The sequence below is a fragment of the Podarcis cretensis genome, assembly GCF_951804945.1.
Source record: "Podarcis cretensis genome assembly, chromosome: 10".
In the NCBI taxonomy this organism is placed as follows: domain Eukaryota; kingdom Metazoa; phylum Chordata; class Lepidosauria; order Squamata; family Lacertidae; genus Podarcis; species Podarcis cretensis.
In genome coordinates, this window is record NC_137179.1 from 1,243,082 (window position 1) to 1,256,275 (window position 13,194).

Genomic DNA, 13,194 nt, shown 5'->3' on the forward strand with positions numbered 1-13,194 from the left:
CCTACATTGGCTCCCAGTATGTTTCCGAGCACAATTCAAAATGTTGGTGCTGACCTTTAAAGCCCTAAATGGCCTCAGCCCAGTATACCTGAAGGAGCGTCTCTATCCCCATCGTTCAGCCTGGACACTGAGGTCCAGCTCCAAGGGCCTTCTGGCAGTTCCCTCCATGAAGCTACAAGGAACCAGGCAGAGGGCCTTCTTGGTGGTGGTGCCTGCCCTGTTGAATGCCCTCCCATCAGATGTCAAGGAAATAAACCACTATCTGACTTTTAGAAGATACCTGAAGGCAGCCCATTTTAGGGAAGTTTTTAATGTTTGATGTTTTATGATGTTTTTAATATTCTGTTGGGAGCCGCCCAGAGTGGCTGGGGAGGCCTGCCAGATAGGTGGGGTATAAGTAATAAATTATTACAGTGGTGCCTCGCAAGACGAAATTAATTCGTTCCGCGGGTTTTTTCGTCTTGCGATTTTTTCGTCTTGCGAAGCACGGACTTTGGAAAAGCTTCAAAAATCACCAAAGTCTTCAAAAACCTCAAAAAAGGCTACCACACCACGTGCTATGAGTTGCTCCTCGAAGTGAATGCACGGTTTTAAGGAAAAGGAAACAAACTTGCAAGATAAAGGAAACAAACTTGCAAGACGTTTCCGTCTTGCGAAGCAAGCCCATAGGGAAATCCGTCTTGCGAAGCAACTCAAAAAACGAAAAACTCTTTCGTTTTGTGAGTTTTTCGTCTTGCGAGGCACCACTGTATTATTATTATTATTATTATTATTATTATTATTATTAAAGGCAGGCCCAGAAAACAGGTGGGTGGGGAGAGCTCTAAGTCACTTCCCTGAGGACCATTGTTCTGGGCACTTGGCCCTTACCACTCAACCAACTGGATCTGCCACAAATGCCACATGATACCTGCTCCACACTTGTCAGAACTGGCAGCACCTAAACTTTGGAAATCCCTGCCTATTGATATGAGGCAGGCACTTTATAAAGTACTCTTTCCAGCGCATGCTGAAAACATTTCTGTTTAGACAGTGGAGCGGACTCCCGTGGAAGGTGGCGGACTCTCCTTCCTTGGAGGCTTTTAAGCAGAGGTCAACTGGCCATCCGTCACGAATGCTGCGGCCAAGACTCCTGCAGGGGTTGGGCTGGATGACCCCCGGGGTCCCTTCCAGCTCTGCCGTTCTAGGATTCTGTGATAATTGTGTCTGCATGTTTGCCCCAAGCCCAGCTACATTACATCGCTATTGCACAAGCTACCGCAACTGAGGGGATTACAGCACAGATCCTGCAACACACCTGAACTGCGCCCTCCTATCCCCAGGTCCTGTTTTCCATTGTGGAGACATGGGTGACATAGGAAGGGTATGGGAAGGCTGAAAGTTGTTGGCATCTGTCTGTCTTGAGAGACGAGGGAGTGAGCCTTCAGGGATGAGGTCAAACCAGTGGAGAACCTGCTGTGGCTGCAGAGACTGGAAACACGGAACTGCTGCCTCCTGCCTTGTTTTTGCTGCATTAGCAGTGCTGAAGTGGCCTCCCTGGGCAGAGTGTCTGGAGGTCCTGGGCAGAGTGTCTGGAGGTCCTGGGCTACCCAGACAGCGAGACCACCCCTCTCTCGGCCTGACTGGTCCCAAGGAAAGCAGAGCAATCCGTTTGGCACCGGCTTGGCTGCAGGAGTTGCCAGAATGAGGCATAAAAGGTGCCATCCAACTGTCTCTGGGACTCCATTCTGGATTTGTGTAGGGTCTACTCCTGAGCCTTTTCTTCTCCCAAAGATATCCCGCAAGCCCTCTTTCGTTGTGGCGGCTGAAGACAGGCAACGAAAGGAACATCCTCCTTTGGAAAGCGTCACAATAAGACGCACACTTTGTGCCTTCAATGTGGGTCCAAGGCCATTCATCTCCAGAAGTCTACCTGTGGAAAATGTGGATATCCTGCTAAGCGCAAGAGAAAGTATAACTGGAGTGCTGAGGCCAAGAGGCTCAATACCACCAGAACTGGCCGTATGAGGCATCTGAAAAAGGTCTACCGTAGACTCAGGAATGGATTCCATGAAGGAACAGCACCAAAGCCCAAGAGAGCTGCTGTTGCAGGCATCCAGCTCATCTTAAAGACTCAAATGTCTTTTTAAAATACAGTGGTACCTCGTGTTACATACGCTTCAGGTTACAGACTCCACTAACTCAGAAATAGTGCTTCAGGTTAAGAACTTTGCTTCAGGATAAAAACAGAAATTAGGCTCTGGCAGCGCGGCAGCAGCAGAAGGCCCCGTTAGTTAAAGTGATGCTTCAGGTTAAGAACAGACTTCCGGAACAAATTAAGTACTTAACCCAAAGTACCACTGTAAATGGCCTGAAATTTTAAAAAATTCTGAAAGAAAGAAAGAAAGAAGATACCCCGCAAGGCAGTGGATAAGGAAGATGGGAAGAGGTGTGGTTTTTTCCATTGAATTTTCCTTGCACCTGCTTTCTATATCACCTCAAGTTGTGAGGTCACCAAGGGTGCAGCTGGAGTCTGAAGGCCAGCGAGTCCCCTGATGTTCCTTTCCCTTCTCTCTGCCCTGATTTGGGGCTTACATCAGAGGGGCAGCTATGCCAGCCCCTCTGGTGGGGCTTGACTTAAACCAGTTTGCCCTTCTGCTGCAAACAGTTGTCAAGGCGGGTGACCATAAATAGCCGCTCGGTTCTCTCGGCAGCCTAACATGGTCAAGCGGCCTTAAGACCCCATCAGACGTGGCCGCCGCCTGGATGCCTGGAGTTCCTCGTCCCATTGAAGCTTCGCTCGTAGCCACTAAATGACTTCAACAGCCACAGAGAAGCCCGGCTGCGTCTCTGATCTGGCACGTGAAACTGGCACGCAGAATGTCCCATGACTGTCCTTTGCACCTCGGATGACGTCCTTCCCTCTCACGCTGCACATCATGTTTCCTGCACTGATCCTGCTCTCTTTGTGCTGCTCAAGAGGAGACACAGGCCTGGATGCAGAGGCGAGGAATTCTTCCACTGCTCACACTTCCCTTTTCTGGAAATACAATCTGCCCTGGAGTCTGGCCAAGACGTCATTCCAAGAACGGCTCCACGAGGCTCAGCCGCAAACCTGCGTGCGTTCCTACCAGAGGGTGCTTGGGGAATTCAAGATTTCATTCAAGAGTTCATTTCATTTGGTAGTGTTCCACCAACCTCAAATGCCACCGGAAACTCCCATGTATAAATCCATTTCTTTTCTGTTCCTTGACAGTAGACTGCTGCAGAAACTTAACATCCTGATTTCACCCCCCGCCCTCCCCGTGTGGCAGCTGCCAAACCTTCAAGGAGCGAGAGACCCAGATGTTTTGTGCATAAACGTTCCACAAGTCTTTATGTTGTGTGGGCTGCATAAGCTCTGTTTGTGGAAAGCTTGCGAGGGATGTCACTGGGGATGGACAGGTCAAAATACTTCAGGGATCAAGGAATTATGAGAACGTGGGTGCTTTTTTATTTAAATGCTTATATGCTGCCTTTTAGAAGAAGAGTTTGGATTTGATATCCCGCCTTTCACTCCCCTTCAGGAGTCTCAAAGCGGCTAACATTCTCCTTTCCCTTCCTTCCCCAGAACAAACCCTCTGTGAGGTGAGTGGGGCTGAGAGACTTCAAAGAAGTGTGACTGGCTCAAGGTCACCCAGCAGCTGCATGGGGAGGAGCGGAGACGCGAACCCGGTTCCCCAGATTACGAGACTACCGCTCTTCACCACTACACCACACTTTACAAGGGCATCACAAGGCAGAGTAGAACAAGTGAAATACTGTCACACTCCATTCCAGTCTCCAAGCAGCGAGAGGCTCTGGGGGTTCCAGGCTCTTACGAAGGTCAGCGGAGATGGTGGTGTCTTTAGTATATCTGGTTTTATTGACACATATATACAACCTGAGAAGAAGATAGAGGGGCCCACGGCATTAACACCCCAAAAGCTCTTCCTTCTCCATTATTCACAGCTTTGGATTCAGCACAGATCAAGCAAGTCTCTGTTTCTCCAGCTTCCAACTTGCTTCCAACTCTGTTCTCTCACACACTATTGTGTCTCTTGTGTAGCTAGATGAGGGCGTGGAGGAAAGGCCCATCGGTTAACCTGGAGGGCTCCCTCACTTAGCTGTAGCTCTTGCAACGGAACCCGTTCTTTTGGTTCAGGTAGGTAGCCGTGTTGGTCTGACGCGGTCGAAATAAGTAAATAAAAATTAGAGACAACCTAAGTTTGTTCTGGATATAAGCTTTCATGTGCATACCCAGAACAAACTTAGTTGGTCTTTAAGGTGCTGCCGGACAACTTTTTAATCTTTTTCTTTATTTCCATTCTTTTGGGATGCTGATGAGGACACTTAAGAGGCCAGCGGAGGTCATTGTCTTGCAAAGAAACTTGCGTGACCAGTTCAGCGACTTGCTTGGTTAGATCCTAACCCGCACTGGGCACCAGACACACACACACACACACACACACACACACCCCAAATTGGAAGGCCGTCAGGGCATCATCCAGACTCACCTCAAGTCTGCCATAACGCAATAAATGATAATGACACAATAAACATTGCCCGGCTGTGAGTCTTGAAGGCTGTTCCCTGCAAGGCCCTTTCCACCTGGCCTAGGGGGGTGGGGCCCACACCATAGCTGTCAACTTTTCCCTTTCGGAATAAGGGAATTTCCCCTAAAAAAGGGGGAAAGTTGACAGCCATGGCCCACATCCACCAGCTCCACTAAAGAGGTTCCTGGGGAGACTGGAGGGACATCGCAATGCCTGACAACAAATACGAATTATTGGATTCTTTTGCCCCATCTTTTTGTGCCTGCCAAACAGCCGTGTCATGATTATGATAATATTTTATTCTCTTCTTAATCATGCTGTTTTAAATGTGCATTTTATATTTGACTTCACTTAGCAAGGTTTTCTTTTGAAATGTGTAAGATTTTTTTTTTGTTAACTTGGTTTGTGTTTAATATGTATCTTGCAGTTGACCTCCTTTGTAATGCATTATTTTGAAATCTTTAATATTTTAAAAAAGGTAAAGGTACCCCTGCCCGTACGGGCCAGTCTTGACAGACTCTGGGGTTGTGCGCCCATCTCACTTAAGAGGCCAGGGGCCAGCGCTGTCCGGAGACACTTCCGGGTCACGTGGCCAGCGTGACATTGCTGCTCTGGCGAGCCAGAGCCGCACACGGAAACGCCGTTTACCTTCCCGCTGGTAAGCGGTCCCTATTTATCTACTTGCACCCGGAGGTGCTTTCGAACTGCTAGGTTGGCAGGCGCTGGGACCGAGCAGCGGGAGCGCACCCCGCCGCGGGGATTCGAACCGCCGACCTTTCGATCGGCAAGCCCTAGGCGCTGAGGCTTTTACCCACAGCGCCACCCGCGTCCCTTTTAATATTTTAGTTTCCTGTTAATTATGTTGCTTTGACTGTATACTCTATATTTGCCCTTCTTCAGAAATGTTTGATTCTGCATTGTTTTATTGATGTTTAATATGCTGTAAACCTCTTTGAGGTTTTTTCTCAAAAATATAAAGTGGTATAGAAATGAAAATAATAATATTAATAAATAAACAAATGCATAAAGGGCTAGAGTTTAGAATAAAGTAAAGGGAATATTCAACCCGCATGAACTGGCCACAGTCTCTGATTCACAGTTATTTGTCCTTCTCGTCAAGCCTCACGGGCCGCCTCTGATGTCGCAGAGCCCAGGAAGTTGCAGCGCAAGACTGCAATAAAGCGAGATAAGGCTCACTCGCTGGTTGCTGTCCACAGGCGCTTCCCTGAAGTTTGTCCTGGCGAGCTCTCTGCCCTTTCATCTTTGCTCAGCTCACCTGGACAGCAAAGCTCCTGGACGGGGTCTGTATCACATCCGCAGAGCATTTCACGAGCCTCACATGCCGTGTTGCCTGGCAACACTGTTTTTCTGTTTGCAGGCATAGCCATGGAGACGACGTCCATCAACAGCTATTAGCCATGGCAGGTCCTTCCATGTTCAGAGGCTGTCAACCTTTGAGCACAGCCTTCTAGGAAGAGCGTCAGAAGAGGACAACTGCCTTCACAAGCCAAACTCAGGCCAAAGATCTATCTAGCCTAGCATCCCGTCAATGACGGCTTGCTGTGATCTTCACAGCCTGGGAGCAACTGTCTGGCCGCAGTTCTCCCCACAGATCTTAATAGTGGCAGGATATGAGAGTGCCAGAAGTCAAGTGCTCCAACGCATTAGGGACATAGAGCTGCAATGTCATATGGGCAAAATGGATAAACATGCCACAATTAGAGACTTTGGGAGAGGGTTCTCACCTGCAAATTATCTGGCTGATTTACAAATACCTAAGTACAGACACTCCTTTACCCTGGCCAGATTCAACGTTCTGCCCTCTGCCCTGTTGTTAGGCAGATATGAGGGCAAACCATATGAGTCACGTGTTTGCCCATGTGGCTCATCTGAAGTGGAAACAAGTCTGCATGTATTGCTGCACTGTAGTTATTACGAGGACCTACGTCTGACCTTTATTGCCCCAGTTCTACAAAAGCTTAAAAATAAACCAGAACTCCTATGTATGAGAGCCTTGGTAGAAGATAAGGTCCCTGAAATTACGATCAATGTTGCCAAATTCTGTGTAGCCGCTATTAGGCGCAGGAAACAAGAGCTTTCCAATGTCAATATGCAGGTGAAGGCAAATATTTAATTTTATTTCTACTGTCTAATTTTAAATTGTTGTTATGGCCTAATCTGTATTGAAATTGTCCTTTGTTCTTCTGGTGTTATCTTTTGCTGACTAGCTGTACGAGTTAATCTGGTCTGTGACCGTTTAATAAACTTTGATTTGACTGTCTGGCTGCTAATCCAGAATGCTGGAGTAGATGGATTTTTGGCTTCTGTGCCTGAGGCCGTTGAACTTGGAGATCCCTGTGGCACCTGCCCAGCTGAAGAGCACAAAGATCCAAACACCTGCAACAGTCTTGCCATCAAATGGTTGTTAAGATATGGTCCTGGAAGTCGCCCTAATGTTCATCCATGGCACAGGCATCCCAAGGTCTGTGGAACGGATGCTATTTCTGACTCCTGGAAACTCCTAGAGAGATTCCTCCCCATGCACCAAGGCACCCTCAAAAGCTCTCCCTAACAGGGGACGGGCAGGTATGGGGTACTCCCTGGTCCTGAATGGGGTAACTGTGCCCCTGAAGGACCAGGTGCGCAGCCTGGAGGTCATTTAGGACTCACAGCTGTCCATGGAGACGCAGGTCAATTCTGTGTCTACCAGCTCCATCTGGTATGCAGGCTGAGACCCTACCTGCCAGTGGACTCTCTCGCCAGAGTGGTGCATGCTCTGGTTATCTCCCGCTTGGACTACTGCCATGCGCTCTATGTGGGGCTACCTTTGAAGGTGACCCAGAAAATGCAACTAATCCAGAATGTGGCAGCTAGACTGGTGACTGGGAACGGCCGCCGAGACCATATAACACCGGTCCTGAAAGGCTCCCAGGACGTTTCCAAGCACAATTCAAAGTGTTGGTGCTGACCTTGAAAGCCCTAAACAGCCTTGGCCCAGTATACCTGAAGGAGCGTCTCCACCCCCATCGTTCTGCCCGGACACTGAGGTCCAGTGCCGAGGGCCTTCTGGCAATTCCCTCACTGCGAGAAATGAAGTTACAGGGAACCAAGGCAGAGGGCCTTCTCGGTGGTGGCTCCCATCCTGTGGAATGCCCTTCCATCAGATGTCAAGGAAATAAACAACTATCTGACTTTTAGAAGACATCTGAAGGCAGCCCTGTTTAGGGAAGTTTTTAATGTTTGATGTTTTATTCTGTTTTTAATGATCTGTTGGAAGCTGCCCAGAGTGGCTGGGGAGTCCTGGCCGGATGGGTGGGGTATAATAAGTAATTATTATCACCATCAACATCATTTTACTTTACAGATAGCAGGTGGTGGCCTTTCTAGTAACATATCATGGGGCAGATTCCTCCAGCAGAAGTGGAGCAGAACCACAAAAGGGATCTGCTCAGACTCTGTCCAGCTCCATCACAACCAAGACCCTTATTCAGCCTTCCAAAAATATCACCCAGTTTTTGGGGAGGTTGCGATAAACTTGGTACATATCATAATACAGTATATGGTGGGAATGTAAGTTGGCGCAAGATGTTTTCTTTTAATCTGGATGGAAATTATAAATGTTACTGAAGAAGCTATTGTTTGTTGTCCAAAATTAATGTTACTATTCCAATAGGTTCTATGGAATAATAGGTTCGGAATTGCCCAAGAAAGATGTTAATCTATTTTCGTATGCCACAACTGCGGCTCGTATTCTGTTAGCTAAAAAGTGGAAAACTCAAGAATTACCAACAGTAGAAGAATGGCAGATGAAGATGATGGATTTTATGGAGCTAGCCGATCTAACCGGAAGAGTCCGCGACCAGAAGGAGGAGGAACATCACGAAGAATGGAAGAAATTTAATGATTATTTAGCTAAATTTGTTAAGCTAAAATAACTGGAAATAGCGTCCAGATACTCAAGGGGCTTAGGATTGTATTTATGTTAACTGACAAAATAATATGTTTAATACAAGAAGGAAAAGATTTAAAGATGTTAACGTTGAATCTAAAGGGTATTAAAATTGGGATTTGGAAAACCGTTATAAGGATATGCAGTGAAATTCAACTAAGGGGAAACGAGGAAGTCATTTTACAAAGTAAATAACTTATTTTCAATAAGGTTAGGATTTATGTTTGTTATGCTTTGTTTGTTTTATGTTTCTGTTTGTCATTGATATTGTAAAAACTAATAAAATTTTTGCAAAAACACACACAAAATTAATGTTACTAAATATTTTGATGATACCAATGTAAGATATATGGTCAAAATAATTGCTACTCAATGGAAAACAGCCCAAAATCTGGCTCTGGATGCTTGGTGAACTCTCAAACAGAGCTGTAATGGAGAAAATTATGTATAATGTGAGATTTTGACAAGGACTAGAACTCCCAGACACTTTTAATATTATCTGGCATTCCTTTATTACATATACAATGGAACCATCATTTTCAAGTCATCCTTCATCACAAACCTGGCAATTCTGGAACAATACTTGATAATCAGGTAACACTGACATTCTTTAGTTGCAGTTGGTTATTTTAGCCCATGTGCACCTGCACTCATTCTACATGCCTGTTGCATTGTTTGGATTTTTATCTTTTGATTTTCATCTGCTGTTATAACTGCTTTGTTTTCATATATGTTATAAAACAAAACCGAAAAGCTTAGCCCAAAAGAAAACATGAAACACACCTGAATTGTGCAAAGTGCAGAGGATGGTGAGCTAGGCTTATGAGGAAGCACACATGTTCCCCAGGTGAGTATCTTGCATGAGAGCATCCCTCCTCACCTGTGGCAAGGGATGATGGGACGTTTGTGCAAGTCTCGGGTTTTCTCCTTTCACATGGAGGACATCTGTCGGCTTTCCTGCCTGGCCTCCAAGACGACAAGGGAGTCATTGAAAAGTCTGGCCTGAGTCAAAATGCAAGCCAGCAGCTCTAAAAGCTCTTTCGCAGCCGCCCACGAGACCGAGACCGGCCACTTAGTGTTTTATGGCCTCGGGAATGTGGAGGACATTCTGACTTTTGCCGGGAAATGACAAGGCTGCTTGAAGCAATGCAGCAGAAAAGGGACAAGGAGAAGTCTGAGGACTTGAAGCTCAGGCCTATCTCTGCAAAGCTTCCCCTGGCAGAGCCACAAGGACTGGTTTGGGACAACACTGGCTTCCTTCCCCACAAAAAACTTTCCGTGCAAAGTTATATGTGTTCTATTTCTTGGTAACTCACCCCATCTTGGCCTAGGACCCTCGTACCTATGGGACTGCCTCTCCTGGGATGCCCCACGGAGGACCTTAAGGTCCACAAATGACAACATTTTGGAGGTCCCAAGTCGCAAGGTGGTTAGATTGGTCTCAACTAGGGACAGGGCCTTTTCAGTACTGGCCCCGACTTGGTGGAACGCTCTGTCACAAAAGACTAGGGCCCTGTGGGACTTGACATCTTTCCGCCTGGCCTGCAAGATGGAGCTGTTCTGTCTGGCCTTTGGGTTGGACTCCGTCTGACCCTTCTGTTTCCCTCCCCTTATGGTTTTGATTTATGGACTGCTATTAAACTGGGTTTGTTTGTTTGTTTGTTTGTTTCCCCCCCCCCCTTATGTTTTATTGTAATTTTATTGGTGCTAGCTGCCCTGAGCCCGGCTCTGGCCAGGGAGGGCGGGGTATAAATAAAATAGTATTATTATTATTATTATTATTATTATTATCTCAGATTGGCCTGACTTCCCACATAACAACTCTGATCGAAGGTGAAGAACGGATCTGCAAGGATTCCAAATTGGAACAACCCTGGACACCGTATTCCAAGTGTGGTCTGACTAAGGCAGAATAGAGTGGTACTCTTATTTCCCGTGATCTGGACACTAGACTTCTGCTGATGCAACCTAGAATAGTATTAGCCTTTTTTGCTGCTGCATCACATGGTTGGCTCATAGAATAGAATCATAGAATCATAGAGTTGGAAGAGACCACAAGGGCCATCGAGTCCAACCCCCTGCCAAGCAGGAAACACCATCAGAGCACTCCTGAAATATGGTTGTCAAGCCTCTGCTTAAAGACCTCCAAAGAAGGAGACTCCACCACACTCCTTGGCAGCAAATTCCACTGTCAAACAGCTCTTACTCTCAGGAAGTTCTTCCTAATGTTTAGGTGGAATCTTCTTTCTTGTAGTTTGGAACCATTGCTCCGTGTCCGCTTCTCTGGAGCAGCAGAAAACAACCTTTCTCCCTCCTCTAGGTGACATCCTTTTATATATTTGAACATGGCTATCATATCCCCCCCTTAACCTCCTCTTCTCCAGGCTAAACATGCCCAGCTCCCTTAGCCGTCCTTATAAGGCATCATTTCCAGGCCTTTGACCATTTTGGTTGCCCTCCTCTGGACACATTCCAGTTTGTCCGTGTCCTTCTTGAACTGTGGTGCCCAGAACTGGACACAGTACTCCAGGTGAGGTCTGACCAGAGCAAAATACAGTGGCACTATTACTTCCCTTGATCTAGATGCTATACTCCTATTGATGCAATACTCCTATTCATGTTAAGCTTGTGACCTGTTAAGACCCCAGGATCTTTTTCACATGTACTACTTATGGGATGTAAACACAGGAGCAGTCAATGACAACATTCCTAGAGTGTACATGTTAGAACATGGGGAGGGATGTCTGTCCAGCAAGCAGGTAAACTTCCTGGGGACGGACTTCCTCCGCATGTGACCAGAGGTGGGTGTGGCCTCACCTGTGCAGGTAATGATAAAAGCACAGGGCAGGCAGTCACTCTCTCTCTTCTCTCTGCCATCTTCCTTCGATGAGGAACATCTAAGGATGCCCTCTTGGCTCTCAGCCAAGAGAGGACAGTACTATCTTCCTATAAGATAGTTTCTAAGTGCATGTAACCTTTTTAAGCCTGCCTACCTTCTGGGATCATATTGTGAACAGAACGTGAGTAAACTCTTTTATACTTTTATAAAGACTGTGTTGTGTCTTGCATTTTAAGAGGGAACAAAAGGGGAAATTACCAGAGTAATTATTATAGAGGTTCTAGCGAACCTGTGCAAGCGTTACCGTTGCGAACTTAAAGGGGAATGTCTATTTTGGGAACTTGTTAGCACAAGTAGGATAAGGATATAATTAGTCAATATATCCTCTCCTGCACCCCAGAACATTCCCACACTACTGGCAAGCCAGCTGTCCCCCCCTTCCTATATATTTGTGCATCCAGTTCTTCAGGACAAAGTGCAGAACCGTACCTTTGTCCCTATTGAAACACATTTTCTTAGCTTGGGCCCAGTTCTCCCATCGTTAAGGTCGTTGTGAATCCTGATTCTGTCTTCTGCTGCTTTAGCTGCCCCTCCCGGTTTGGTGCCACCTGCAAATTTGATGAGCCTCCCCTCAATTCCTCCATCCGAAAGAGGGCCCTGAACCACTCGCCTGGCACTGCTTACCTTGCAAAGGATGCCAGCTGACTTCTGCAGTCCTTTGCAGAGGCTGGATGTGGCCAGCTGCTGTCCTGAGAAGCCACACTGCGCTGCAGCTGCTCCAACCCCTGGCAGCCCTTCCAAAAACGCTCCGTGTTGAGCATCCAAGTATCATGTGTCATGCAACCCTTTTGGTTCTGCAGTCAGGCCTAGCAGCCCAGCAGGGGCAGCCACAAGAATTCAACGCAGGAGGTGGGTGGTTGGCCCAGCACCTCAGCCAAGCTCCGTGGGGAGTGACTGAATGCCAAGCGCAGTTGCTGAACAGCAACATCCCATAAAGTGCATGAATCGGCAGCCGCTTTCCCCACCAATAACAGCAAAAGGGGGGGGGAGCCACAATGTGGAAATGCGGATACTGATTTCTGGACTTCTGCCTGTGGGTGACTCTTTCCAAACTCATCTCCTACAGGGAATCTGCCTGCTTTGCAGGAATGAGAGTCGAGAACACAACGTCCGTGATCCCGCTTGATTTCAACAGCAGAACAGGATTATGCCAGGCTTTCCTGTTACTTGGTGAGTAGCGGGCATGTCATCCCTTCCGCTCTCCTGCAAAATGCTCAGCAGGGACACAGGACTACGGCCTGATGGGCAGCCAAGTAGAATGAAGGCACGTTGAGTCATTCTCCTTTCCCAAACGGGCACAGATCTGACGTCAGGAAGGGCAGCACTCAGAAACTGTCAGGAAATCCGTTTCACCTCCCTGGACTCTCTGCCGATGAACCATGAGTTGCTGTTCTCCCCCAGAATAATTTCAAAGGGAGAGTCCATTAGAGGTTTTTAGCAGAGGTTGGATTGTCATCTGTCATGGATACTTTAGCTATGATTCCTCAAGGTCCCTTCCAACGCTACTTCTGTGATCCCAACAGGATAAATCTGAATTAGAACCAATAACAACATTAGACTCTTTTCACTTCAGCTCAGATTGAGACAATGGTTTTATGTCACCCTACGAGTGCTAACGAGATGTGGGTGGCACTGTGGTCTAAACCACAGAGCCTAGGACTTGCCGATCAGAAGGTCGGCGGTTCGAACCCTGTGACGGGATGAGCTCCCGTTGCTCAGTCCCTGCTCCTGCCAACCTAGCAGTTCGAAAGCACGTCAAAGTGCAAGTAGATAAATAGGTACTGCTGTGGCGA

General features: G+C 47.1%; 2 long non-coding RNA genes and 1 pseudogene across 3 annotated transcripts in view; 1 reads left to right on the forward strand and 2 right to left on the reverse strand.

Annotated features, from left to right (window-relative positions):
- The window catches only part of LOC307225316, a 110,113-nt gene extending 109,367 nt beyond the window's left edge, over positions 1–746 (reverse strand). Inside the window, exon 1 of the long non-coding RNA XR_013842866.1 lies at positions 633–746. This is a non-coding gene — a long non-coding RNA (uncharacterized lncRNA). The remainder of the gene's footprint in view (positions 1–632) is intronic.
- Positions 747–1,808: 1,062 nt separating this feature from the next.
- LOC307224829 (large ribosomal subunit protein eL37 pseudogene) lies at positions 1,809–2,109 on the forward strand (annotated as a pseudogene). Its single transcript has one exon. The product of its transcript is annotated as a large ribosomal subunit protein eL37 pseudogene (transcript).
- Positions 2,110–5,458: 3,349 nt separating this feature from the next.
- On the reverse strand, positions 5,459–7,103 carry LOC307225410. The gene is made up of 2 exons (XR_013842984.1): positions 6,820–7,103; positions 5,459–6,129 (listed from the first exon to the last, which is right to left on the reverse strand). It is a non-coding gene; the product is annotated as an uncharacterized lncRNA (long non-coding RNA).
- Between the last annotated feature and the right edge of the window lie 6,091 nt (positions 7,104–13,194).